Here is a 26,954-nt window from a genome sequence, read left to right on the forward strand (position 1 = left end):
ACATCTGCATGTAGTTGATTATTCTGCAGTTTACAGACAAGTGCCTGACAAAGATTCATCTTTACTGATTTTTTCGTAAAAAAACCATTGCCTTCATTTTTTTGTATCGATTTTAACATATTATGTGATCTTGTCCGCTCAAACAGTATATGTAGTTCTGTAGCTTTATTTTGCGTTGTCGTATAATGTATTCAGTGTATATACAGAGTGAGTCAGGAGGAATGGTACATGCTATGATTAATGATTCTGAAAAGAAAAAAGTCATATGGACATATGCCATATTCTTAATTGTTTCCGAGATAGAAGACTTAATGTACAGTGTTATTTATTTTCTATATTGTTCAGACATTGTCATTGTTTACGACGTATCAGAGTAATGTAGAGGAAGTTGAGACGAATAGATTTCTACCGGACACTTGTGGTATAACAAGTCGGGGAAGTACCTCAGCCAGCCGGCGTGGCCGAGCGGTTCTAGGCGCTACAGTCTGGAACCGCGAAACCGCTACGGTCGCAGGTTCGAATGCTACCTCGGGCATTGATGTGTGTGATGTCTTTAGGTTAGTTAGGTCTAAGTAGTTCTACGTTCTAGGGGACTGACGACTTCAGAACTTAAGTACCGTAGTGCTCAGAGCCATTTGAACCATTTGAAGTACCTCAAACTGTCGTACAAAAATAACCTAAGTTAAAGCGTGTGCGCATCGCGAGAGACTTTTAGTATTATTAGTCCTACAGAAAAAGTGAATAGACCCTCTTATAGGAAATTTAACGTAGCCTAGTTTTGTAGAGTGACATTTTTCCGCTGGAGGTCATGGTTTTTGAGTTATTCAAGAAAAACGTACAAAAGATTTATTATGTTGTACGTCGGAAACCGTTCAGAACAGGGACTAAGTCCATATGAAGTTTTCTCTTCAGACTCACTAGTACTATCACTCATCAAATCAAGTATCTTTCCTCCTAACTCACCCTGTATAAAGGGCAATCAAAATGTTTCCTTGAGTGTATTGCTGCAGCGTACATTCAGCGTAGCGTGACTCCGATGTGGGTATATAAACACTGACATGTAGGCAAGGAATTAGTGTTGATAGTCATGTATTTCCTACGTGTTTGTCGCAAATGCGGAAACGCGTACTATGGACCAACGTTCTGTAATTCTTTTCTTAGCTGCCGAAGGACAAACACCTGAGACACCCAACGGAGAACAGAATGTGTAAGGGGGCAGCTTGTGTGCAGAAAACCGCCATTGTGGTATGGTGCTGCCAAGCGGTGCTGCAGCTTCATGATAACGCATGTCCCCATATCGCAACTGTTGTAACGCAGACGTTACGGCAATGCAAGTAGGAGACACTCGAGCGTCTGCCCTATCCTTCATAGCCCCAGTATCCCATTAGCGCGCGTCTGGTCTCTTAATAATGATCCTGAGGGATCGACAGTTCCTATCGGACGATGATTGCAGCAGGCGTTTACGGACTTCTTCACGCAGCAGTAGACAATGTTTCATCAGACGGGTATGTTTAACGATAGGACATTTGTTAAGACATCAGGGGCTGACTTCCCTGGTACCGGAGGGAGCTGCAGAGGACAAAATCTACAAAATCTATAGAGGAAGACAGAGATTGGAATACAACCAGCAGGTAACTGATGATGTAGGTCTGAAGTGCTACTCTGAGATGAAGAGGTTGGCGCAGAAGACAAAATTAGAGGCGGGCCGCATCAAACTAGTCAGAGAACTGATGACCTAAAAAAAAAAAGATTAATGTGGTACGTCGGTGGGATGTTTACTTCGATGATCTCGGCGATTTTGCCTGATTGTCATACCGCCTGTGGTCTGTATGGCCTTAGAACGGAAACTTTTTGATCGCCCCTTGTATTACAGAAGCACTCAGTTGTCAGGCCACATGTGGCCCATCGGGACCATCAGACCGCCGTGTCATCCTCAGCTTAGGATGTGGATAGGAGGGGCGTGTGGTCAGGACACAGCTTTCCCGGTCGTTATGATGGTTTTCTGTGACCGGGGTCGCTACTGTTCGGTCGAGTAGCTCAATTGGCATCACGAGGCTGAGTACACCCCGAAAAATGTCAACAGCGCATGGCCGCCAGGATGGTCACCCATCCAAGTGCCGGCCACGCCCGACAGCGCTTAACTTCGGCGATCTGACGGGAACCGGTGTATCCATTGCGGCAAGGCAGTTGTCCACGTTTATTACGGAGTACTGGCGGAAGGCTGCAACCTTATCGAACTCCTAAGTTAATATCCCCTGCTGTTCCTCCGTTGATCTCCTTATTATCGATCTTCTGAATTACCTGTTTGATTGGTATACCTCTTCTTCTTAATGTTTCCCGTAATAATTGTCTGTGTGCTTCATCGGAGGTTTCCCATAATCCACGAGAACTATGTTTATTTCTTCATTGTATTCATTTTGTGTCTCTATCATTTGTTGTATTATAAATGTATTGCCTGTACAACTTCTTCCTTTTCTGAATCCATTTTGTTCTACTGACAGAATGCTCTCCGTTATGGGCTTCATCGTTTGGGCTATTATTTTAGCATTTATCTGTCGGATAACACGGGTGAGACTGATAATGTGGCCTGTTTGGATTATCATAAACGCGGCCGGAAGCGCAGTCACTAGCGACAAGTGCCTCGCAGCAGAATGCAGAGAGCGTACCGCGCTGCAGGCTGCAAGCTGATCGATCGGCGGCGCCAGCTGGAGCGTCGACCCGTTCGGCCTCAGCTGTGGGCCCCCCTGCCCCGCGCTCTGCCGAGCCAGCGACGTCTCAGCCCCAAGCCCGCTATCGAACTCTAGAGAAAAAACATCAAAAATACAGACACAAGAAACACAACATTGAGGCCTACCGATGATGATATAATACTGTCGGACACTACAGAGGACTGTACAGGCTGGTCTATTGATCATGACCGGACCAAATATCTCACGAAATAAGCGTCAAACGAAAAAACTACAAAGAACGAAACTTGTCTAGCTTCAAGGAGGAAACCAGATGGCCCTACGTTGGCCCGCTAGATGGGGCTGCCATATGTCACACGGTTGTCAACTGCGTTCTTTAAAAAAGGAACCCCCATTTTTATTTCATATTCCTGTAGTACGTAAAGAAATATGAATGTTTTAGATGAAACATTTTTTTCGCTTTGTGATAGATGGTGCTGTAATAGTCACAAACATATGGTTCACAGTTTTACACGAACAGTTGGTAACAGGTAGTTTTTTTTTAAAAAAAATTAAAATACAGAACGTAGGTACGTTTGAACATGTCATTTCGGTTGTTCCAATGTAATACATGTACCTTTGTGAACTTATCATTTCTGAGACTACATGCTGTTACAGCGTGATTACCTGTAAATACCACATTAATGCAATAAATGCTCAAATGATGTCCGTCAACCTCAATGCATTTGGCAATACGTGTAACGACATTCCTCTCAACAGCGAGTAGTTCGCCTTCCATAATGTTCGCACATGCATTGACAATGCGCTGACGCATGTTGTCAGGCGTTGTCGGTGGGTCACGATAGCAAATCTCCTTCGACTTTCCTCATAGAAAGAAATCCGGGGACGTCAGATCGCGTCAACGTGCGGGCCGTTGTATGGTGCTTCGACGACCAATCCACCTGTCATTGAATATACTATTCAATACCGCTTCAACCGCACGCGAGCTATGTGCCGGACATCCATCATGTTGGAAGTACATCGCCAATCTGTCATGCGATGAAACATCTTGTAGTAACATCGGTAGAACATTACGTAGGAAATCAGCATACATTGCACCATTTAGATTGCCATCGATAGAATGGGGGCCCATTATCCTTCCGCCCGTAATGCCGCACCATACATTAACCCGCCAAGGTCGCTGATGTTCCACCTGTCGCAGCCATCGTGGATTTTCCGTTGCCCAATATTGCATATTATGCCGGTATACGTTACCGCTGTTGGTGAATGACGCTTCGTCGCTAAATACAACGCGTGCAAAAAATCCGTCATCGTCCCGTAATTTCTCTTGTGCCCAGTGGCAGAACTGTACGCGACGTTCAAAGTTGTCGCCATGCAATTCCTAGTGCAAAGAAATATGGTACAGGTGCAATCGATGTTGATGTAGCATTCTCAACACCGACGTTTTTTAGATTCCCGATTCTCGAGCAATTTGTCTACTACTGATCTGTGGATTAGCCGCGACAGCAGCTAAAACACCTACTTGGGCATCTTCATTTTTTGGAGGTCGTGGTTGACGTTTCACATGTGGCTGAACACTTCCTGTTTCCTTAAATAACGTAACTACCCGGCGAACGGTCCGGACTCTTGGATGATGTGGTCCAGGACACCGAGAAGCATACATAGCACACGCCCGTTGGGCATTTTCATCACAATAGACACACATCAACACGATATCGACATTTTACACAATTGGTAAACGGTCGATTTTAACACGGGTAATGTATCACGAAGCAAATATCGTCCGCACTGGCGGAATGTTACGTGATACCACGTACTTATACGTTTGTGACTATTACTGCGCTATCTATCACAAAGAGAAAAAAGTGGTCCAACTAAAACATTTATATTTCTTTACGTACTTCATGAATATGTAATAAAAAATGGGGGTTCCTATTTAAAAAAAAACACATTTGATATCCGTTTGACTTATGGCAGCACCATCTAGCGGGCCAACCATAGCGCCATCTGGTTCCCCCCTTCAAGCTAGACGAGTTTCGTTCTTTGTAGTTTTTTTCGTTTGATGCTTATTTCGTGAGATATTTTGCCCGGTCACTATCAATGGACCACCATGTATAGAGCAACTGAGCGGAATGTATAGTACTTCCTTTACACGTCCTGGTTACCAGCTATACTGCATATTTATAGTAATCGGCTACATAAAAAGCTGTCATTTGCTATGATAACGTCTGCCACTGGGCAAGTTTTGTGTGTTTTCAGGCAAATCGTTGGATGTTGACCTTTTATCGCACCACACTCACAGGAGTCGCTTCTTTATATTCCCATTTTCTGAGGTTTGCATTGCACTGTGCAGCACTAGTTCTTAAGCGGTTTGGCGCTCTCGATGTGGAAAACTGTAGACTTTCAGCAGCAGCCAATTGTTTGTTAGGCTTTATTAGCGTCTGATTAATACAATTTTGCCATAAATTTTCTCTCTGTGCTTCAGGCGGTTCGTCTAAAGTGTTAGTCATTTGCATAAAACTTCGTAGGGACGTCAGTAGGCTGTGTTGTATTTGGTAGCCGTATAACAGGTGTCTGTAATCATGAGACCCCCTCATTCCGGACTCAACTGTACCTTGCCTTCTGATTGTGGGTGGAGCTGTGTCGACAGTGGGGTAAATCTTGTTGAACTGGCGTTGGTTTTAGGCAGCCAAACACTACACGCATTATATCATTAACTGCCTTCTAAACAAAGTGTGGTTGACGGCCAACCTTACTACAGCTGCTTCCACATACAGATTTTGTTGCTGGTGTAAAGAAAAATGTGCAATGTTGAAATACAGGCGAGTACTCCGCGAAAAGCATAGTTCTCCAGAATCAAGCTATCTAGATGTCATGCCACTACTACGATGCTCATCTGGCTGGGACACGGCTGTTACAGCGCATACAGATAACTTATCTGTATGCTATGTAACTGTTCGTTTGCACACTTTTGACATGGGTTTTGCATTTTCGGAAATACCATGTTGATTATATGTTACGATGATTTGAAAACGGGTCACGGCCCAAAATTAGTCATCCAATGAATAAACAAAAGTAAAATTTGCAACTTTGGCTGGTTTTTCATTGTACTGATTGACAGCAGTTGCTGACCTATAATTATTCCAGCATTCCGGAAGTTTGTAAAATGGATGTTTATTTAGCCGGTGGCCGGTTTCGTGCCGTGCCCATTCTTAAACCAACATATGTTTGCCATTTAAAATGTTCATCCAAAACAGCAGTAAGTAAAGTGGATACATATGTGTATGATCCCAACTTATAGCGCGAAACTATCGACTAAAAAAACATACATTTTAGTTGCACGACGTCATTCTTATCCTCTGACGACGTTGGAGCTTAAGAGTTCATTCGAATTCTTCACTGCAACTAAAGTGACAACTTTTTCTGTTCTGCCGTATATTTGTGTTCGCCACTTCTTTTATTGGTCTGGCGAAACAGTTCTGCAGAACCCTGCTTGTAATACATTCACTATCGAGACGTTAATAATACATCGACAGAATACACTTCTCAAGCGCTTAAAAAAATATTAAGGATTACTTGTTAGTAAGGCACCATGTCCAAAACCTGGGTTAGATTGGAGAGAATGGAGGCGAAAACAAGCGAACGAGCATTCGCAGACAATTCACCAGCGCTCGCTAACATTGTGTTGTATCTGTGAACAATCTTTTATGTTAGGGGCGAGGGAAGTGAAAACAGCATAACGGAATTTCGACTTTTAGAATAGCCTATGATTGCTGTGTTATTCTTTTTTGGCGCTAATAACCGGCACACAGAATAGAACAGTGTACATTAGAGTCACGATGCAAAATTCAGAGAGAATTAGCCGCGAGGGGTAGCCGCGTGGTCTTAGGCGTCTTGTCACGCCCCCCCCCCCCCTCCCCCTCCACCCTCCATCGAGCATGGGTATGTGTGTTGTCCTTAGCGTAAGTTAGTTAAAGTTAGATTAAGTAGTACGTAAGTTTAGGGACCGATGACCTCAGCAGTTTGGCCTCATAAGACCTTGCTACAAATTTCCAATTTTTTTTCGGAGAGAATTATTTTACATGGCGAGCGCACTGTTTTTGACGAAGTCACCAAAAATGAGTAGCAAAAGAAGAATAATGTGTGTGGATTTGGACGTAAGCATCAGTTGCGTGGAGGTAGTCCTCTTAACACTGAGTTGCAGCTTCGGTTCCGGAACCGTGCGGCTGCTACGGTCGCAGGTTCGAATCCTGCCTCGGGCATTGATGTGTGTGATGTCCTTAGGTTAGTTAGGTTTAAGTAGTTCTAAGTTCTAGGGTACTGATGACCTAAGCATTTGAGTCCCATAGTGCTCAGAGTCATTTGAACCATTTTTGCAGCTTCGGCTTTCCATAGCTTTTTTCCAAAACGTTGTTTGAACAAAAATGTGGAAACGCCGCGAGAAATACAAGCCTGAAATGCTGATTCTACCCAAGCGCGCAGATTGAGCTGTTGTACTTTACCACGAATGGCGCCTCTCCAGTGCCCCCAATAAGTTGCGAGTGTCAGCCGTCATAATAGCGTTCGGTGTAGTTGTGACTGTCGGAGCTGAGTAAATCCGAACGTGGGCCAACTGTTGCTCCTCGTATGGTGACTTCTTCCGTAAACAAGGTAGCCGAAGTGTTTGGTGTTTCAAGAGATGTAAACCGCATACAGGGGAAGCGGAAGAAACATCATTCGCTAAGTCACGATGAGGGCGAATGTGTGGTAAGTGATGGTGATGGACGGCCACTGAAGAAGATTGTGGCGAAACAGTCACTCCAAAACTCGATCTACATCTACATCATACTCCGCAAGCCACTAGATAGTGTGTGGCGGAGGCTACTTTCGATACCACTATCTGATCCCTCCAACCCCGTTCCATTCGCGAATAGCGCGCGGGTAGAATGATTGTTGGTAAGCCTCTGTATTGGTTCTAATTTCTCGAATTTTCCCCTCGAGGTCAATACGCGAGATGTATGTAAGGAAGGGGTGGGGGGGGAGTAATATGTTGTTCGACTCCTCCTGGAAAGTGCTGTCCAGAAATTTCAATAGTAAATCTCTCCGTGCTGCACAATGCCTCTCTTGTATTGTCTGCAAGTGGAATTTGTTTAGCAACCCCGTAACTCTCTCTCACCAGTTAAACGATCCCGTGACGAAACGCGCCGCTCTTCGTTGGATCTTCTCTATCTCCTGTATCAGTCCTACCTGCTTTGACAGCGATCCCAGATTGATGAGCAATACTGAAGAATCGGGCGAACAAGCGACTTATAAGCCACTTATTTCCTTAAGGTTCTTCCGATGAATCTGAGTCTGGTATTTGCTTTTTCCACTATCTGTGTAATGTGGTCATTCCACTTAAGATCGCTCTATATAGTTACGCCTAGACATTTTACGGCAGACACAGTCTGCAGCTGTTCTGCAAATTCTTAGTATCTTCCGGCATTGCTAATTTGTTATAGACAACTGAATCATCTGCGAATAGCCTTAAAGAGCATCCGACTCTTTCTACTAGATCATTTACATATATTGTAAACGCCAACGGTCCTATCAAATTTCCCAGTGGTACTCCCGATGTTACCTTTAAACCTACCGATTTTGTTATGTTGAGAACGACAAATTGAGTTCTATCTGCAAGAAAGTCTTGAATCCAATCGCAAATCTACTCCGTAAGCTCGTTTTTTTTTTCATTTTCATTAAACGGCAATGGGGGACGGTGTCAAATGCCTTACTGAAATCAAGGAACACGGCATCGACCTGAGCGCCGTTGTCCACAGCACTGTAGACCTCATTGAGGATCTCTGTTTGCGAAATACATGTTTATCTTTATAGAGGAGATGTTTATTTTCCAAAAACGTCATGATTTTTAGGCATAATCACGAGTATAAACACAAGAATCCTTTGGGCACCCAAAACAACACGTAGAGAGCTCCATGTGCAGGGAATTACAGGTCTAGATGATATTCCAAAAGTACTCATCAGTGATGCAAATGCCCCTAACAGGAAAACGTGGTGCCGAAGCCTCGAAACCTGGACTATCGAACGTTGGAAGACATTAATTTAGGCAGATGAATGTTTCAGCACAGTTTCCAACTTCTGGGCGAGTTTACTTCTCAAGCGAGAAACGTGGTGCGAGTTCGGTGATGATTCGAACTGTCATATCGTGGTATTCAAATGTTCAAATGTGTGTGAAATCTTATGGGACTTAACTGCTAAGGTCATCAGTCCGTAAGCTTACACACTACTTAACCTAAATTATCCTAAGGACAAAAACACACACACCCATGTCCGAGGGAGGACTCGAACATCCGCCGGGACCAGCCGCACAGTCCATGACTGGAACGCCCCAGACCGCTCGGCTAACCCCGCGCGGCTATCGTGATATTCCATGGACCTCATAGATACTCTGGAATGCTGGATTACTGCCATAAAGTATGAGGACATTTTGGCTAATCAGGTCCATCCCATAGAACAATGTCCGTTCGCTAAGGGTAATGGTGTCTTCCCATACGACAGGGACCACGTTCACACAGGTCGCATCGTTCATGACTGGTTTTGTGAGTCCCACAGTCGACAGGTTACAATGTTACTGAGACTTTGTGGTCTATTTTGTAGAGAAAAGTGCGTGATCACCATCCAACTCCATCATTGTTAGCAAACCTAGACAATGTTTTGCAGGAAACATGATAAAAGATTTCCCTTTAATACCATATGGGATCTTCGGCATTTGTGTTGTGAAGCTAATGGACCATCAAAGCACCTATAATATGTTGTTCTACCAGAAAAATTACACTCTCATATGTGTCGCAATTAATGTAAACAACAATAACAGACAGCAGACGAAAGCTTTCTATATTACTGATACGGAAGCGGAGAGAACGCGAAGTTTCACCGATGGCTTAGTAAAAGATCGAGCGGAGCGATGTTGAAAATTTGCATCCGCGAACCGAACACGATCGAATGTAGTCCGCTCGCACTCTCCAATAGTTTACACTAGAGAAAATTCTCGTTTGCTGTTGGTCGTTCGCTTGTGTTAACTACGGTATAAGCCAGACTATAAAGACTCATCATCTGCTACACGTAGTCCATGCAGTAAACTACATGGGTTCATTGCTGCAAATCTCTTACATTGAAATGTTATCCGAATTCTGACACACATGATGACCAAGCTCCGCAAATTTACCGAAAGATTAAAACAAATGTAGTAATTAAGAATCTGGTTGAATCTCATGAATCAGAAATCTGTTAATTATTCTTTACACTTTGGTGACATGGGATAGCGATATACACAGACACAGATGGCTGCATTGTTACGTATACAAGGTAGTGCATTGCTGAGCTGTCTTTTGTATTCACTTGATTCATGTTACAACGATTCCGAGGTGATGTGGCTGCACATCGGATATTAACAGACGATGAACACGGAATGGCAATAGGAGCTGGACACATGGGATAAAAAATGGCTCTAAGCACTATGAGACTTAACATCGGAGGTCATTTAGTGCCCTAGAACTTAGAACTACTTAAACGTAACTAAACTAAGGACATCACACACATCCATGCCCGAGGCAGGGTTCGAACCTGCGACCATGGCAGCAGCGCAGTTCTGGACTGAAGCGCCTAGAACCGCTCGGCCAAAGAGGCCGGCACACATGGGACACTTCAGTTCGAAAATCGTTAGGGAATTGAACATTTTCAGACCCACAATGTCAAGAGTTGCCGAAAATACCAAATTTCATCCGTTACCTCTCACCACGGATAATGCAGCGACTGACGCCCTTCACTTGTCGACCGAGAGCAGCGGGGTTTGCTTAGCGTTGTCAGTGCTAACAGAATAGCAACACTACGTGGCATAGTCGCAGAAATGAATGTGGGATGTACCACGAACGTATCCGCCAGGACAGCGTTAATGGGCTATGGCAGCCGACGTTCAACGCAAGTGCCTCTGCTGACAACTGGACATCGCCTGCAGCGCCTCTCCTGGACTCGTGAACTTATCGGTTGGACATTAGACGACTCGAAAACTGCGAACTGGTCATATGATTGAAATGGCTCTGAGCACTACGGGACTTAACATCTGAGGTCATCAGCTCCGTAGACGTAGACCTCCGTAGGACATCACACACATCCATGCCCGAGGCAGAATTGGAACCTGCGACCGTAGCAGCCGCGTGGTTCCGGACTGAAGCGCCTAGAACCGCTCGGTCACAACGGCCGGCGGCTGGTCAGATGGGTACCGATTTCAGTTGGTAAGGGCTGATGGTTGGGTTCGAGAGTGGTGCTGACCTCACGAAGCCGAAGACCCAAGTTGTCAACAGGGCAGTGTGCAGGCTGGTGGTGGCTACATAATGGTGTCGACTGTTTACGTGGAATAGACTGGATCCCCTGGCCCATCTGAAGCGATCATTGACTGGAGACCATTTGCAGCCATTAATGGACTTTATGTTCCCGCACAACGATGGAGCTCTAATGGAGGAGAATGCGCCATGTCACCGGGCGCTAATAGTTCGCGAATGGTTAGAACGCTCTGGACAATTCGGGCGAATGGCTTGGCTACCCTGATCGCCTAACACGAATCCCATCGAAAATTTGTGGAACATAATCGAGAGGTCAGTTAGCGCACAAAAACCTGCACCGGCAACACTTTCGCAATTAGGGGTTGGTGCATGGGGAGCATGGCTGAGTCTGCAAGGGACTTCCAACGATTGTTTGAGTGGATGCCATGACGACTTGCTGAACTATACGAGGCTAAAGGAGCTCCGGCACGATAATAGGGGAAGTATTCCGTGACTTTTGTCACCTTAGTGTATTACACTGCCCAGTCATATTATGGTGACCACCTGTCAAAAGCCTGAATAACACTCTTATGCAGTGCGTACTGCTGCCAGACGTGCAGGAAAACAATCATTTAGGTTTTGGAACCACGCCGACTTCAATGTAATGGCCAGCTGCGCTAGGTTTCTCGGTTGATGATCAATGGCGCGAAGAGACGATCGAGTTGGCCCCACAAATTCTCAATTGGGTTTAAAACCGGTGAGTGTGCTGGGCAGAGAAGTACGTTAGACTCATCCTGGTACACTTACGATGCCAGCTGTAGGACACGTTGCGTTGCCCTGCTCGTAGATGCCATCGTGCAAAGCAGGGTTGGACATACATAGAAAGAAGGATCCTTAATTCTATGATTATATGATAGCGGAATAAACACTGGTAGCAGTTACTTCTGCAAAATATCTGGGAGTATGTGTGCGGAACGATTTGAAGTGGAATGATCATATAAAATTAATTGTTGGTAAGGCGGGTACCAGGTTGAGATTCATTGGGAGAGTCCTTAGAAAATGTAGTCCATCAACAAAGGAGGTGGCTTACAAAACACTCGTTCGACCTATACTTGAGTGGAAGCTAAAGGATTGCTCATCAGTGTGGGATCCGTACCAGATCGGGTTGACGGAGGAGATGGAGAAGATCCAAAGAAGAGCGGCGCGTTTCGTCACGGAGATGTTTAGCAAACTCAAGTGGCACTCTCCGTAAGAGAGGAGCTGTTCATCGCGGGGTAGCTTGCTGTCCACGTTTCGAGAGGCTGCATTTCTGGATGAGATATCGAATATATTGCTTCGCCCTACTCATACCTCCCGAGAAGATCACGAATGTAAAATTAGAGAGATTCGAGCGCGCCCGGAGGCTTTCCGGCAGTCGTTCTTCCCGCGAACCATAAGCGACCGGAACAGGAAAGGGAGGTAATGACAGTGGCACGTAAAGTGCCCTCCGCCACACACCTTTGGGTGGCTTGCGCAGTATAAATGTAGATGTAGATGTAGACATGCATACCTATGATGATCCATTGTGTAGTCCACAACGACGAGTTCACCCAGGGAATGCCACGAAAGCATTCCTCATAATCGTCGCCCATGAACAGCAGTGAGCATGGATGCTTGAAATAGGCGTCTAGTGCGGAGGCTTATGCATGGAAACGTTCGCTGGACGGTGGTTGAGAGCCTCTTGCTACATCTAGGCGGGCAGTTGCTCAACAGTTGTTTCGCAGCCGTCGTTCATGCGTGTCATCTAAGGCGCTCGGTGCAGCACAGGTGCTGTGGTGTCTGTTTTGGATAACGCCATTTTTCCATGCACAGCATACTTTAACCACGGCGCTAAGTGAACAGTTTAGTAGTTTCGAAAATGCTTCCATCCTAGGTCCGTATGCCAATAACCAAGCCCTTTCAGACGTAAGATAAATTTGTTTCGTTTTCGCGTTACGGTAATTGCACTATTTTCCGCAACCCTTCCCCCGTCCGAATTATTTTACGTAGCCTGCACTGCTAGTGCTGCCACCTGCCGTCATTGGTGGCTACCGGACGTTGACATCGAACATAATCGGTGGTCACATTACTCTGACTGAACTGTGTATTTATTTTAAAAGTCGTTATGCAAAGATAAGAGATTTGCTCAAGGTAGACTAGCGTGTCGAAAACTGCCAAAGCATTCATTAAATTGATGACAGAAAACAAATTCCGGTAAAAAACATTGTGAAGTTACCAGAGCCCATAAAATTATCTACGGAAAAAATGTAAAAATTACACAATGATGATATCACAGAAAATTAGGTAAATGCATGAGCGTAGCGATGAAGGGAACACGACGCAGTATTGTATCGGGTGATCAAAAAGTCAGTATAAATTTGAAAACTGAATAAATTACGGAATAATGTAGATACAGAGGTACAAATTGACACACATGCTTGGAATGACACGGGGTTTTAATAGAACAAAAAAAAAAAAAAAAAAATACAAACGTTCAAAAAATGTCCGACAGATGGCGCTTCATCTGATCAGAATAGCAATAATTAGCATAACAAAGTAGGACAAAGAAAAGATGATGTTCTTTACAGGAAATGCTCGATATGTCCACCATCATTCCTCAACAATAGTTCTAGTCGATGAATAATGTTGTGAACAGCACTGTAAAGCATGTCCGGAGTTATGGTGAGGCGTTAGCGTCGGATGTTGTCTTTCAGCATCCGTAGAAATGTCGCTCGATCACGATACACTTGAGACTTCAGGTAACCCCAATGCCAATAATCGCACGGACTGAGGTATGGGGATCGGGAGGCCAAGCATGACGAAAGTGGCGGCTGAGCACACGATCATCACCAAACGACACGCGCAAGAGATCTTTTACGCGTCTAGCAATATGGGGTGAAGCGTCATCCTGCATTTTGGTTCTAATAAAACCCCATGTCATTTCAAGCAAGTGTGTCAATTTTTACCTCTCTATCTACATTATTCCGTGTTTTATTAAGTTTTCGAATTTATACTGACTTTTGATTACCCGGTACTTGGGGAGGGAAACTAATTGAACTGTTCGTTTACTCACAGCAAAAATAAAACAGAACACTCGAATATAGTCCTTTTTTCGATTCATATTATCCTCCTATCGTATGCGGAATACCGGTTGTCACAAAACAAAACCCTCCGTCGACATTGTTCACTTTAGTACCAAAACGTCTGCCGCAGTGCTCCCAGGGATTAATTTCACTTAGTAGACCTATAGCGTGATTCAGAGTGTGATAAGAACCAGCTGTCCGGGGAGACCAGAAAAACAAACAGTTTGATAAACGGGTTATCGCGTGCAGAGGGGCCGTCTGCTTTCGTTCCTACTCGCTCTGCAATGCGGAAACGCAGAGCATTTGTCTAAACTGAATCTCAGGACTACCTTTATCGTCTTTCATTTAGGGTGTTCAAAACGATACAACCGATTTCACACGAGTATATTTTCTGCAAGATTGCAATTTCATCTCACGCATAGTACTACATTTTATTTTCAAAATAACCATGTAATTTTACAACGGCATACCGTTACACGCTTGCACCTACAACCTCGGTATCTTTAACAGTTGCGCTCAAGGACGTACTTTTTAATCGCCTCTCACAAATGTTCAATAAGCCCTTCACCGGAAGTTCGGTAAATATCCAAATAATACTCGAACCAATAGCGTACTTCCGCGATTATATATGAGGACAAAAGCAAAAATAAGAACGAAAAAAGGGTTAAAAATATTGACATCAGAATTATATTAAAGTTATACAGAAGAAACAAGACGCTTAAGTATCTCAGCGAACTAACAGTGGCGAATCATCAGATTTACAAAAAACAGAGAATGCAACAAATCAGTGAAAGGACCTAATCAAGAATCTTGGGATGCATTTAAAAGCTTATAGAAATTGATATTCATGAAAGGCAAATGATAGCTTGTATAACAATGAAAACAGTGAGAAAGCTCAATTAAACAGAAAGACAAGTTGCTCAAGGAAATAAAATACAACAAAGTGGACAGAACATTAGCAGAACTTGTGGTGTGCAGAAACATGCTCGACAGAAAATAACGAGGATAAAATTCAAATATAACGTGTAGGCGATTTATGTATGGATGAATTAAGAGGAACCCTCAACTGTGCAAAGAATAGAAAATCCATTCATATGGATGGCATAAACGCTGAACCATTAAAACATGGCGTCTTCCACCTGTTGTTGTCCATAATGGCTGAGACTGACCTCCCAGATCGACCGGCGTCTTGTGTCGACTCGCGACCAGCAGGGAACTTGGCACACCATTTCACAGCGTTCGTTTTCGACAAACACGCTACCCCCTACACATTTTTCATTCTCCGATTGACGTCTACCGGTGTCTGTCCTTCGGCAGTCAAGAAAAGAATAACATCAAGTTATTCCTGTTTGGACGCATTTGGTAATAACGTCGCTATTGTTCATGTTTCCGCATTTACCACACAAGGAGGAATGATGTGAATGGCACTCTAATCCGTTGCCTACATTTTAGTACTTACATACCCGCATCGCAGTCGTGCTACGTTGCATGGACGCTGCAGCAACGCCCTGTAACGAAGATTTTTTGTAGCCTCTTATATATTCATTGGTTAAAAGGGAGACGGACTGGTCGATTTGCTATATATAATGCAGTGGGCAGTTTAACAGTGACCCGAGCAATGCATGGATTCGGAGGATATTTCAAATACGTCACGTCGTTCTAATCGGACAATATGTCACATAACGAAGGTTATATTGCTGTAGTGCATAACGTTTTTCAGAAGGATAGAAAGGTAATATTCAGCTCAGGGAATGTGTAAGTTCCGGATGTCCCAGGTGTGTTCATTTCTTTCCTCGTCAGTGTTATTGCTCTATCTGGCGATCTCTGTATAACTGAAAACAAATCGCATCACGCTCATATCAAGGGTTACTTTCAATTTCTGAACTCGGAAAATGTGTAAAGAACCAACAGAAATACATAGAGTGACCGTGTTGTAGATAGTTAAGGTGAGCGGTAACTTGAAAAGTGTTAATAATGGAGAAATAGTTACCACTGTTTAAGTTTTGGAAATTTCTATTGTCTGCCAGGTTGGCTCCGTTATCTGCTCAGTGTTTTTTTCTGATACCTCAGAGAACCCGTTGTACTAAACAACGAACAGCGTGTTCTACGCTGTAACAAGCATTCCGCTGGGACGGATAGAATGAGCACATGTATATTATTTTAGTCGCGTATGCACTGGGGAAAAGGCCACGTGTCGTGGGTGAGCGAGTTCATTTCTAGGTCAATGCAGAAACAGTGCTTGTAGCTGAAAGTAGCCATAGAATTTAAGGGAAATTGGGCAAATGTGCTTACTTAAGATCAATTGTTATTTTGACATATTCGTAGAAAGCAAAGTAAAACCATTTGTATTTAAGACTGTTTTAGCAGCTGTACAAAGGTCTATTTAAAAGTAAAAAATAGAACAGTGGAGTATAATTGAAAGTATCACAAAGATGCCATTACGCACGACTCCACACTCTGTTGGGAAATTTTGCGATTGTGATCGGAAACGTATCTCTAATATACATGAGTTCAAACAGTTTCCACTTAAACTGAAGAGTTCTGTGGAACAACAGATTAACTGAAATACCAGGGCTATTCAGAAAATAGGTTCCGATCGATCGATGAAATGAAAAATACAGTGCAAAACCGATGAAGCTTTGCACAGATGTGTTGGGCAGTGTCTCTAGTAGCCGGCCACAGTGGCCGAGCGGTTCTAGGAGCTTCAGTCCGGAGCCACGCTGCTGACACGGTGTCAGGTTCGAATCCTGCCCCGGGCATGGGTGTGTGTGATGTCCGTAGGTTAGTTAGGTTTAAGTAGTTCTAAGTATAGGGGACTGATGACATCAGATGTTAAGTCCCACAGTGGTTAAACCATTTTTGAAGTGTCTCTAGTAGGCTCGTCGATCGCGCCACGTCGCCCTTTTCACTTCCGAGCACACAGTGAGCACGTAAAGATGCCTATAAAACATTGTCTCCCGCCAAGTACGAGGACTTTGTGACAAATTTCGCCTGAAGCTGTGCACCCCACATAACATAATTGTCATGCGTTTCCTTATTCAAGACAATTCTAAGCCACATTCTGCAGGGCAATGAAGATGTTCATGCAGCACTTTCGATGGGAAATGTTTGATCACCCAGAATACAGCCTGCAATTGGCTCCCTCTGAGTTTCATCTCTGCTCATACGAACCGCTGTCTATGAAGACAACATTTTGGCACAGACAACGAGCTGCAGGCCAGCGTAGAGAACTGGCGGAAAGCACTGGCAGCTGTCTTGGTATCGGAAAGTTGGTGCAATGCTACGACAAATGGCTCTGTCAGAGCTGCGACTACGTACATAGGTAGCTGGAAGATGTAGCTAACTGTTACAAATAAAAGATTTTTGATTTTCACAGTCGTTTCCATTTCTCAGCCGATGGGAACTTTCTTTCCGAATACCTTTGTATGTTGGGATGGAGATACAGAGCATCAAACGTTTTAAATAGCTGAATTTTCTCAATATAAGAGTATTGAAGAGTGATCTGTTTTAATTGCTAAAAACTACTGAAAAGCCCACTTGACATGTTACGCGTGAGGGTCAACGTCAAATGAGCATGTCTTATTATAAAAAAGATATTTAAGACCTGAAGATGACAGCAAAAACTGTTGAAATCGGTTGTCTTTAATAAAAAGTATTTGGTGCAATCTTTGCTTTTGAATGGTTTTTAACAGTTTTAAATATTTTTTTACCATTCAAACTCTCGCATGTAGACTAAATTTCAGTCCAAAGTAGACATAATATTGTGGTTTCAGAATATATAATGCGATAGTGCAATGTATGTAAGAATTACTAACTGCTTTGGATTTCAATTAAGTCATTGTTGCAGGGAAGGCCTCAGATAGCTTCCAGTTCCAGTTAGGAAATTAGAATACTGTATTGTATCTAAACAGTAACATGGAATGTATAATTATTTAATTTTCACATTTCAACAACTTTTAGAATGTTTATTACTGGGATAAGTTGTCATCACAAACATGTGCTTGGGCTGTCTTCTACAGTACATACATTATTATTCTAAGCAGTGCAACTGTTTGTGTTTACCTTCTTCTCTACAGATGTGACGTAACTCATTACTTTCTTTACTACAAGTAGGTAATGATTTCAGCGTGTACCAGTAAACGATTATCGGAATCACTGTCATTATCTCCACAAATGCTAAAAAACATCCAACACCTTCGATGGGTCTGGTATTTCCTCCTTATTTCTGATTTGCTTTCATTCCTTCAAGGCTGCTCAGTGAAGCATCTACGAAAAATTTTCCCATTCTTGTTCTTCAATCCAGTCAGTTGCTTCTTTTCATTCCTTACTTTCTTCTTCATTTCAGCTTCTTTCCCACCGGGGTGCGCACCACTACACCAGTCTTCCTCCATGATATCTACCCTTCACCAGACTTCCCTCCAACAGATAATTTCTTGATGCGACCTACCAACCGATGTCTTATTTTGACAACTTTCTTTTTACCCCTTTTTGATCGAATACGTCTTCATCAGTTACGTAATTTACCATCCTAATTTTTAGCATTCTTCTATAGCCACACAACTGAAAAGTTCCCATTTTATTCTTATCCTATCTGTAAAAGGCTAGACTCCAGAAAAACTCTTACAAAAGACTCCCTAAAAGTCAAATTTATCTTCGATAGTAATAAATTTTTTTCAGATTCAGACTGACTGGTGTTGCAAACAGATTCCTTACTGAACGATGGAATAAGTTTGTTTACCTCATCCACAAATTTTCGTGCCGATTCCGCAGTTTTCTGTGCATTGTCAAATTGACGCTTTGTTTGAAATTTCGTTACCTTTTGTCCTCCAACTATGTAGCACTGTTTAAAGTTATGCAACCAGCCATTACTTCTCTTGGAGTCATTGCAATCTACGTCGCCCGCAATTTGATGTACAGAACGTAGTGGGTCACTATCATACGAACCCTGCAAATTGCATCAAACATTCTTAAAACGCGGGAACACCACTTTTTGTAACAACTGCACCTTGTCCTGGCTTTAGCGTCATATTGCTGCAGCTGTTTTCGAATCTGTTGATAATTTATTTTTTCTATGATGCGGATGATCTTCCACGTACGTAATTATGTTCAGTACCCGCTCCCTGGACAACGATTGTCCTTTACTAAGGACACGGGATTTATGGCTCTCTTTCCAACAAGGGCATAATGGACCATATGGCTCGACACCTGTTTCAGTATCATCTTATTTGTTAAGCACGTATCATCGTCATTGTATTCCTCACGTACATTGTCTGCACAGTCGAACGTCTACGACAACACACATTCCACTGACTCATCTTGCAGAAACGCTAATAATTCATCTGCCACTTCTTTTGACTCTGCGAATTTTCTTTAGCTCCTTTCTGGCGAAATGTCCACTTCCGCAGCTGTTGTAGATATAGTGCAATTTTTGTTTTGTTTGTCGTTGCCATTGCTCTGTTTGTATCAACACCACTAGCACTGCAGCACTATTGTGAGTTAAGAGCAGCTACGGTCCGTAGCCTCGTGCTGCGCTGTGTACTGGATAGGTCCCGTTGCCATTAGCAGCCAATACTGGGGTTGCATGGTAGACAATACGTGGGGCTTCAGATGCCGTAAGCATCATTGACCTTTTGCGACTTCGCATTCAAGGGGTTCCTTGTGTATTTCCCTTGTCTTGTACATCTTGCGCACCAGGTGGAATGCTTTTGTGATGACTGACTCTCCCCTATGATTTCAGTAGTTCTGAGGGAACGTGTACTCCAGGGCCCTTGTTTCCCCTTAGGTTCTTCTGTGCTATGTCAAATACTTCAAGCAGTCCACAATGAGATTTTCACTCTGCAGTGGAGTGTGCGCTGATATGAAACTTCCTGGCAGATTAAATCTGTGTGCCGGACCGAGACTCGAACTCGGGACCTTTGCCTTTCGCGGACAAGTGCTCCACCATCTGAGCTACCCAAGCACGACTCACGCCCCGTCCTCATAGCTTTACTTCAGCTAGTACCTCGTCTCCTACTTCCAAAACTTCACAGAAGCTCTCCTGCATGAGCTTATGTGAAGATATCCCTAAACAACAAAGGAAATTTTGTGGATGGAGTTCGGGTTCACCTTCATATTGTCTATGACGTTAGCTGTATGGTTACATCTTATCTATGACGCAATACCTTTCAAACTGTAGGTATATTTCTACATAAATAGGGCCATTCAGTGTGCAGAATTACTTCGGCAGTTTTGTGAACTAGTCATAGTGGTACCAAGTTAAGCTGCCCGATGCAGAGAAATAATTTTTGGCCGAGGAGCCCTAATTAATAAAGCATTAAAATTGATTTCTGCAGGCAGGTTGGTTATTATACGGACGAACTCTATGTCTCACTGAATCTGTGGACGTTAAGGGAAACTATGACAAATATAAAAAGGTATGAAAAATGTTAGTTGGATCTACATGTGATCAGTAAATTGGATCAGTAAATTGAATTCTAAATGATACAAGAGAGTTTAGTAGATACCATGGAAATGCAAATAAGGGTAGCAACAACTTCGCATGTTAAACATAGCTCTCCTTCTATACAGATTACTAACCCAAAACGCACGAACATGAAAGATGCAGTCTGCGAAGTGGTGGAGAGATTAAAAGGTAATGGAAAGTACATAATTCAGGATTACTAAGAACAACTGACTCGTGGACTAGAGGGATTTAGAGAGAGAAAGAGAGAGCAAATTTTTAGAAACTGTTACTTATCGCCAGTAAGAGGATATTTACGATGCAATATCTTCAACCTTAGTGGTCACCAGTTGGCATTACACACTGTGGTATTCAGAGAACATGATGAACTCGGGTGAAAGTGCGCTACTAAAGAAGTGGACTCCGATTGAGTTATGAAAATGACAGTGAGACATCGTGGTTTGGCGCTTAAATATTTAGATGACTTCTCCATTCTGAAGTAATTTGTAAGTGGCAATCTTCTCGGTAGGTTCTATATACATGCCACTATGAGGAGTCAATGTACCGAAAGCGCCGGCCGTTGTGGCCGAGCGGTTGTAGGCGCTTGAATCTAGAGCCGCGCTACCGCTACGGTCGCAGGTTCGAATCCTGCCTCGGGCATGGATGTGTGTGATGTCTTTAGGTTAGTTAGGTTTAAGTAGTTCTAAGTTCTAGGGGGCTGATGACCTCAGATGTTAAGTCCCATAGTGCTCAGAGCCATTTGAACCTTTTTTTTGTACCGAAAGCGCAGCAAGTGTTTTCATAAGCTGTTGTTCCCTTACGAGCGCTGCTTGCGAAAATATTCTTTGCTAGGTATACTTCGCAAGTAATGTGTCACGAGAATTTTTGAACGGTAAGGCCTATTTAACGGCCTGCATCCATTGTAACTTATAAGACAACTAATGGAAGGGGAGTATTAACTCGTAGAAAGTATATATCTGCGTCCTACAGTATCAAGGTATCACGACGGTATCGCTCTTGCTCCGCTGAAATGATACATGGATATACAGCAATTGAAATTAGACTTATGACGTCACCAATAGATGAAAAATCAAAATACGACTCAATTTTCCTCAGTAGGGGTACAGTACATTGACAAGATATGTTCAAAAGTAACGGCAATTTTTTTTTGGAAGGAATTTATTTCAAAAATAGTTCAAATGGCTCTGAGCATTGTGGGACTTAACATCTATGGTCATCAGTCCCCTAGAACTTAGAACTACCTAAACCTAACTAACCTAAGGACATCACACACACACCCAGTCATCACGAGGCAGAGAAAATCCCTGACCCCGCTGGGAATCGAACCCGGGAACTCGGGCGCGGGAAGCGAGAACGCTACGGCAAGACCGCGAGCTGTGGACAATTTATTTATTAGTCTTGATCGATTTAATCACCTTTAAAATTGTCTCCGTTGTGTACTTAACACTTCTGCCAGCGCTTTTTCCAATCTCAGAACATCTTCTGCATCTCAGTCTTTGGTATGTCTTTCAACTCTCACAGTGATTCGTCTTTAATCTCACCTATGCTTGTAAACCGATGGACACTCAAGGTTTCTTTCATTTTGGGAACAGAAAATAGGAAAAGGGGGCCATATCTGGCGAAGAGTGAGGAAGTGCATTGTCGTGGAGGAGAAAAAAGGGGGGGGGGGGGGAGGATGGAAATCGGTAGACGTCATCTACATGTACAGACAAACAAATGATTACAATTTCAGAAAAACTGTATGATTTATTCGAGAGAAAGAGATTCACGAATTGAGCAAATCAATAACGCGTTGATCCACTTCTGGACCTTGTGAAAACTGTTATTCGGTTCGGCATTGATTGACAGAGTTGCTGGATGTCCTCGTAAGGGATATCGTGCCAAATTCTGTCAAATTGGCGGTTTGTATCGTCAAAATACCGAGATGGTTGTAGAGCTCTGCCCTGAAGACGGCCGGACAGCGGTGGGGAACCAACCTGACTGGCGTCCACCATAGGGTCGAGAGCCAGGAGCGATGGTCCGCAGTGCCATTTCGTTTCATAGCAGGAGCCCTTTGGTTGTCGTTCGCGACACCCATACAGCACTGCGTCGACGATCTACTACGTTCCGTTCTGTTGCTCTTCGTAGCGAGCCATCCTGTTGCCACCCGCACGCTTGTCTCCGTGTTCGCCAAACATTACCTTGGCCGGCGAGGTTGCTGGATCTCTCTCGCAGTTGAGAGCATTTGGAGCATTATGGGCAGGGACCTCCAACCACAGTGGCATTTCCATAATCTAATGAGCCTTTTATACAGAATTTGGCACAATATCCTTCAGGAGGACATCCAATAACACTATCAATCAACGCCAAGCCGAATAACTGCTTGCATAAGTGTCAGAGATGGATCAACGCATTATTTACTTGGTCAGTTTGTGAAGCTCTTTCTCTTGAATAAATCGTCCAATTTTTCTGAAACTGTAGTCATTTGTTCGTCTGTGTATGTATCTCTCTCTCTCTCTCTCTCTCTCTCTCTCTCTCTCTCTCTCTCTCCCATCTACCAATTACCGTCCTGTTCGGATAATTCCTTGGTAGTGGTCTTTTTCTTTTCCCTTGGCTTGTAAGTAGTCCTCATTGATCGGTCGACCTTGTGACAAGCACACGACGTGTTTATCAGAGGACACAGTGATGATAACCTCTTCAGTTGACCACAGGTGTCGAGCTTTTTCGGCTTAGGCGGTCGAGAAAACTTCCACTGGGACAATTGAGCCTTAGTTTTGACACCACATCCATAGACCGATGCTTAATGCTAACGTTTCATAATTTCTGCATCGTTGTTTACTTTATCTAGCTATCATTGATTCGTTCCAAATTCAACAATTTAGAATAATTTTTGGTGTAGTTCGTTTCATATTCAAAAAAAGCTTCATGACATTAGCGATGATCGTTAACAATCGTTTCTTTCACCTTTGCCTCTGTTTCATAGGTTGATTCGTATCTGATGCTGTAGTATAGGGAGAAACCGCATCGCTAGAAAATTTTAACGAAATGGAGGAAGACCCGCAGAGAATTGACTCTTGGTGCGGGGACTGACAGTTGACAGACAACATAAAATTACGTAAAATATTATGCATAAATATGCGGAAACATACGTTACTGTACGATTGAAGGATTATCGAACAATTAGTTCAAACAGTCACACCCATTATATATCTTGAACCTTTGGCAGTATGCATACAGAAAGATTTGAAGTAGAGTGGCCACATAAAACTAATCGCAACAAATGCAGATCGTAGATACATTCATTGGAATATTTGTCAGCAAATGTTCTCCATCCAAGATATAGACAGCTTGTAAAAAAACCTTCGTTCGACTGACACTTGAGTTCAACTGAGGCTAAGACATTTACCAGGTAGCACTGTTAGTGTAAACAGAGAATATTCAAAGAAAAGAGAGCCTTTCTTCAGAGGTTCGTCTAGCAATCCGGAAAGCGTCACCGAGGTGCTCTTCCAAGTGCTAGGGCAAACGTTGCAAGGGCGTCGTGAATTAACCACTGTTTTATTGTCAAAATCTCTCCTAGAGGAATAAAGCAATACATTACTTCCTCCTACACATAGTGCTCCAAGGTAAAGGTGGAAACGTTGGGGCTCATACGGATAAGGGGACTTAAAAATCGCATCATTGCAACTATTCGTACAGTGAAAGTCGTACACAGAAAAACGTCTGTCAAATGCCGCAAGGATTTAGCTATAAGTGTAGTATATCGATCCGTTTACATAATTTCTGTTTTTGAAGTTTTAAATGTTAATTTTGAAATGTTTATTTACGCAACACTTTTTGTGTTCGTATGATGTACTCTGACTGCAATTAAATGTTAGTCAGAGAATCTGCGACATGCGGACTTCACTATTGATCACGAAATTCTCTAGCCCTTATCGTAAAACACTGTTCTGATGTTTCTCCTACTTTGAAGAAACATTCTGGAACACATGCGTATAACATGCTCTGTGTCAGCTTCAATATGGTGATGAGGTCTGTTGATTTCGTCGATCATTTCTTGATTCGTAGGTAAGTGATAACATTATTTCTTGTGAGTTATAACTTATTATTTCCGCTTTCTTTTGCGATACCTAACAATATTATCAATGATTTGAATGCATTTTTCTTTATGTTCAACAGTTTTTTTAAAATAAAATTTTTCTGTAATTTTCTTATTCTATACACCGATCTTGTGTCCTCGGTGTTCTGTCCCAAAGTTTTATTTACCTATTTCACATTTCTAAAGCACTGTCATGTCATTCTTCGTCGTTTACTCTTACATCCACCATTCTCGAAGTGCTATACGATCTGCTCTGCTGCGATGCTGCCGTGGCGCCTCCTCCAGCAGTTCCGCCTAACCTGTGTTGCACCACATGCACCAAATTCACGTGATTTGCCGATTATGGCAGCACTTTTTCAAACAATCCCCTTTTCTTTTTGTGATTTTACAATGAAACAGCTACTTACAGTTGCGGATCAATTATTGGTTAATTTAAATTTTTTCTATGTAAAAGTTTTAATTACTTGTCAATTAATTAAAATGTGAGCGACGTTGACTAGTTCTGAAGATATGTTCACCTTACTTGAGTGAAAAACTATGTTGCAGTACCAATTAGGTTCTGCTTAAAACGGTTCAGAACGGTTTCCGCTTTAGGCTTTGGTCAGGATTATAGAAAATGGAATGCCTATCTTCCATAAATATTTCTATGAGAAACTGTACACGTATTTCTACTGCAACAGTTATTCAGTATTCTTTTAATCTCCTATTTTGTGCAATATCTCAGCGTTTTTGCTGACTCAGCAGATTCGAGAAGTCGCTCATGTCTTACAGGAAAAGTATGGGCCTTACCACCGTACACTTTTTTCAGTAACAACGAGGAAGCACACATACGTAACCGAGTATGGAACTCGCGACCTACACTTTACGTCGCAGTATCGCCACTCTGAGGTTACGGAAGCTAGCTGAAGAGTTTCGTTGGTAGCAAGGAAGATTACGGTATCTGTAGTACTAGTCAAACACGAGAAGTATCAAATTTAAGTCCCAAGAATTTGCCGTAATTGACGTATCGTGTATCAGAGCTACCATCCATCATCGAGTCGCTGTCAAGCTGTCTTCGTTCTCCTGGTAGATGGTATATGGTTACGTGAGCCTGTTGACAACCTAGTTAAAGAAGAGCAATAGGTTAATTTCAGCCGTGGAAACGTAGAGCGCCAGAGAGGGCTTCTTTGTGCGTCTCAAATGAATTAGTTTATCATCCGAAGTAGGTATTTCTATACGAGACAAATAAAATGTATGCTGAATACCTATATAAACTGTACAGTAACTGCTGATCAGTAACTACAGTTCTTGCTCTTACACGAAGGAAAAGAATTTTCAAACCAAAAACATGCGTTCAGATACGATTACCACGTAACAAAACATAATGCGAATAAAAGAATTAAGCGAACTCGTTTCCACATTATTCCAGAGCTACGTTAGACCATGGCGCTACTGACGTAAAGCAGTCGACTAATATCTTGGTTCTGTTTCTCCCCATCTCTCACTACACGGGCTAACAACGATACTCCTGATCTAGTAAGATGTCTGTCTACAGTTCTGTTTCTCTCTGTCCGATAAAAGTATTTTGAAACAATTAAAGTATCTCAGTCAAAATTCGAAGTCAAAATACCTGGAAACAGGTAACGTCTTTGATGCAAATGAGGGAATTAGATTAAGAAATGAGGCACTTAAAGTAGTAAAGGAGTTTTGCTATTTGGCGAGCAAAATAACTGATGATGCTCGAAGTAGAGAGGATATAAAATGTAGACTGGCAATGGCAAGGAAAGCGTTTCTGAAAGTATTTGTATGGAGTGTAGCCATGTATGGAAGTGAAGCATGGACGATAAATAAAAAATGGTTCAAATGGCTCTGAGCACTATGGGACTTAACATCTGTGGTTATCAGTCTCCTAGAACTTTGAACTACTTAAACCTAACTAACCTAAAGACATCACACACATCCATGCCCGAGGCAGGATTCGAACCTGCGACCGTAGCAGTCCTGCGGTTCCGGACTGAGCGCCTAGAACCGCGAGACCACTGCGGCCGGCGGACGATAAATAGTTTGGACAAGAAGAGAATAGAAGTTTTCGAAATGTGGTGCTACAGAAGAATGCTGAAGATTAGATGGGTAGATCACATAACTATTGAATAGAACTGGGGAGAAGAGGAGTTTGTGGCACAACTTGACAAGAAGAAGTGACTGGTTGGTAGGACATATTCCGAGGCATCAAGGGATCACAAATTTAGCATTGGAGGGCAACATGGAGGGTAAAAATAGTAGAGGGAGACCAAGAGATAAATACACTAAGCGATTCAAAAGGATGTAGGTTCCAGTAAGTACTGGGAGATGAAGAAG

The 26,954-nt window shown here is 42.9% G+C and overlaps 1 protein-coding gene and 1 pseudogene across 2 annotated transcripts in view; one reads left to right on the forward strand and one right to left on the reverse strand.

Annotated features, from left to right (window-relative positions):
• The window catches only part of LOC126281204 (synaptotagmin-11), a 1,096,906-nt gene that overhangs the window by 43,944 nt on the left and 1,026,008 nt on the right, over window positions 1-26,954 (forward strand). The window lies entirely within an intron of this gene.
• On the reverse strand, window positions 2,075-2,192 carry LOC126282577 (5S ribosomal RNA; annotated as a pseudogene).

The sequence above is a fragment of the Schistocerca gregaria genome, chromosome 7, assembly GCF_023897955.1.
Source record: "Schistocerca gregaria isolate iqSchGreg1 chromosome 7, iqSchGreg1.2, whole genome shotgun sequence".
NCBI lineage: Eukaryota > Metazoa > Arthropoda > Insecta > Orthoptera > Acrididae > Schistocerca > Schistocerca gregaria.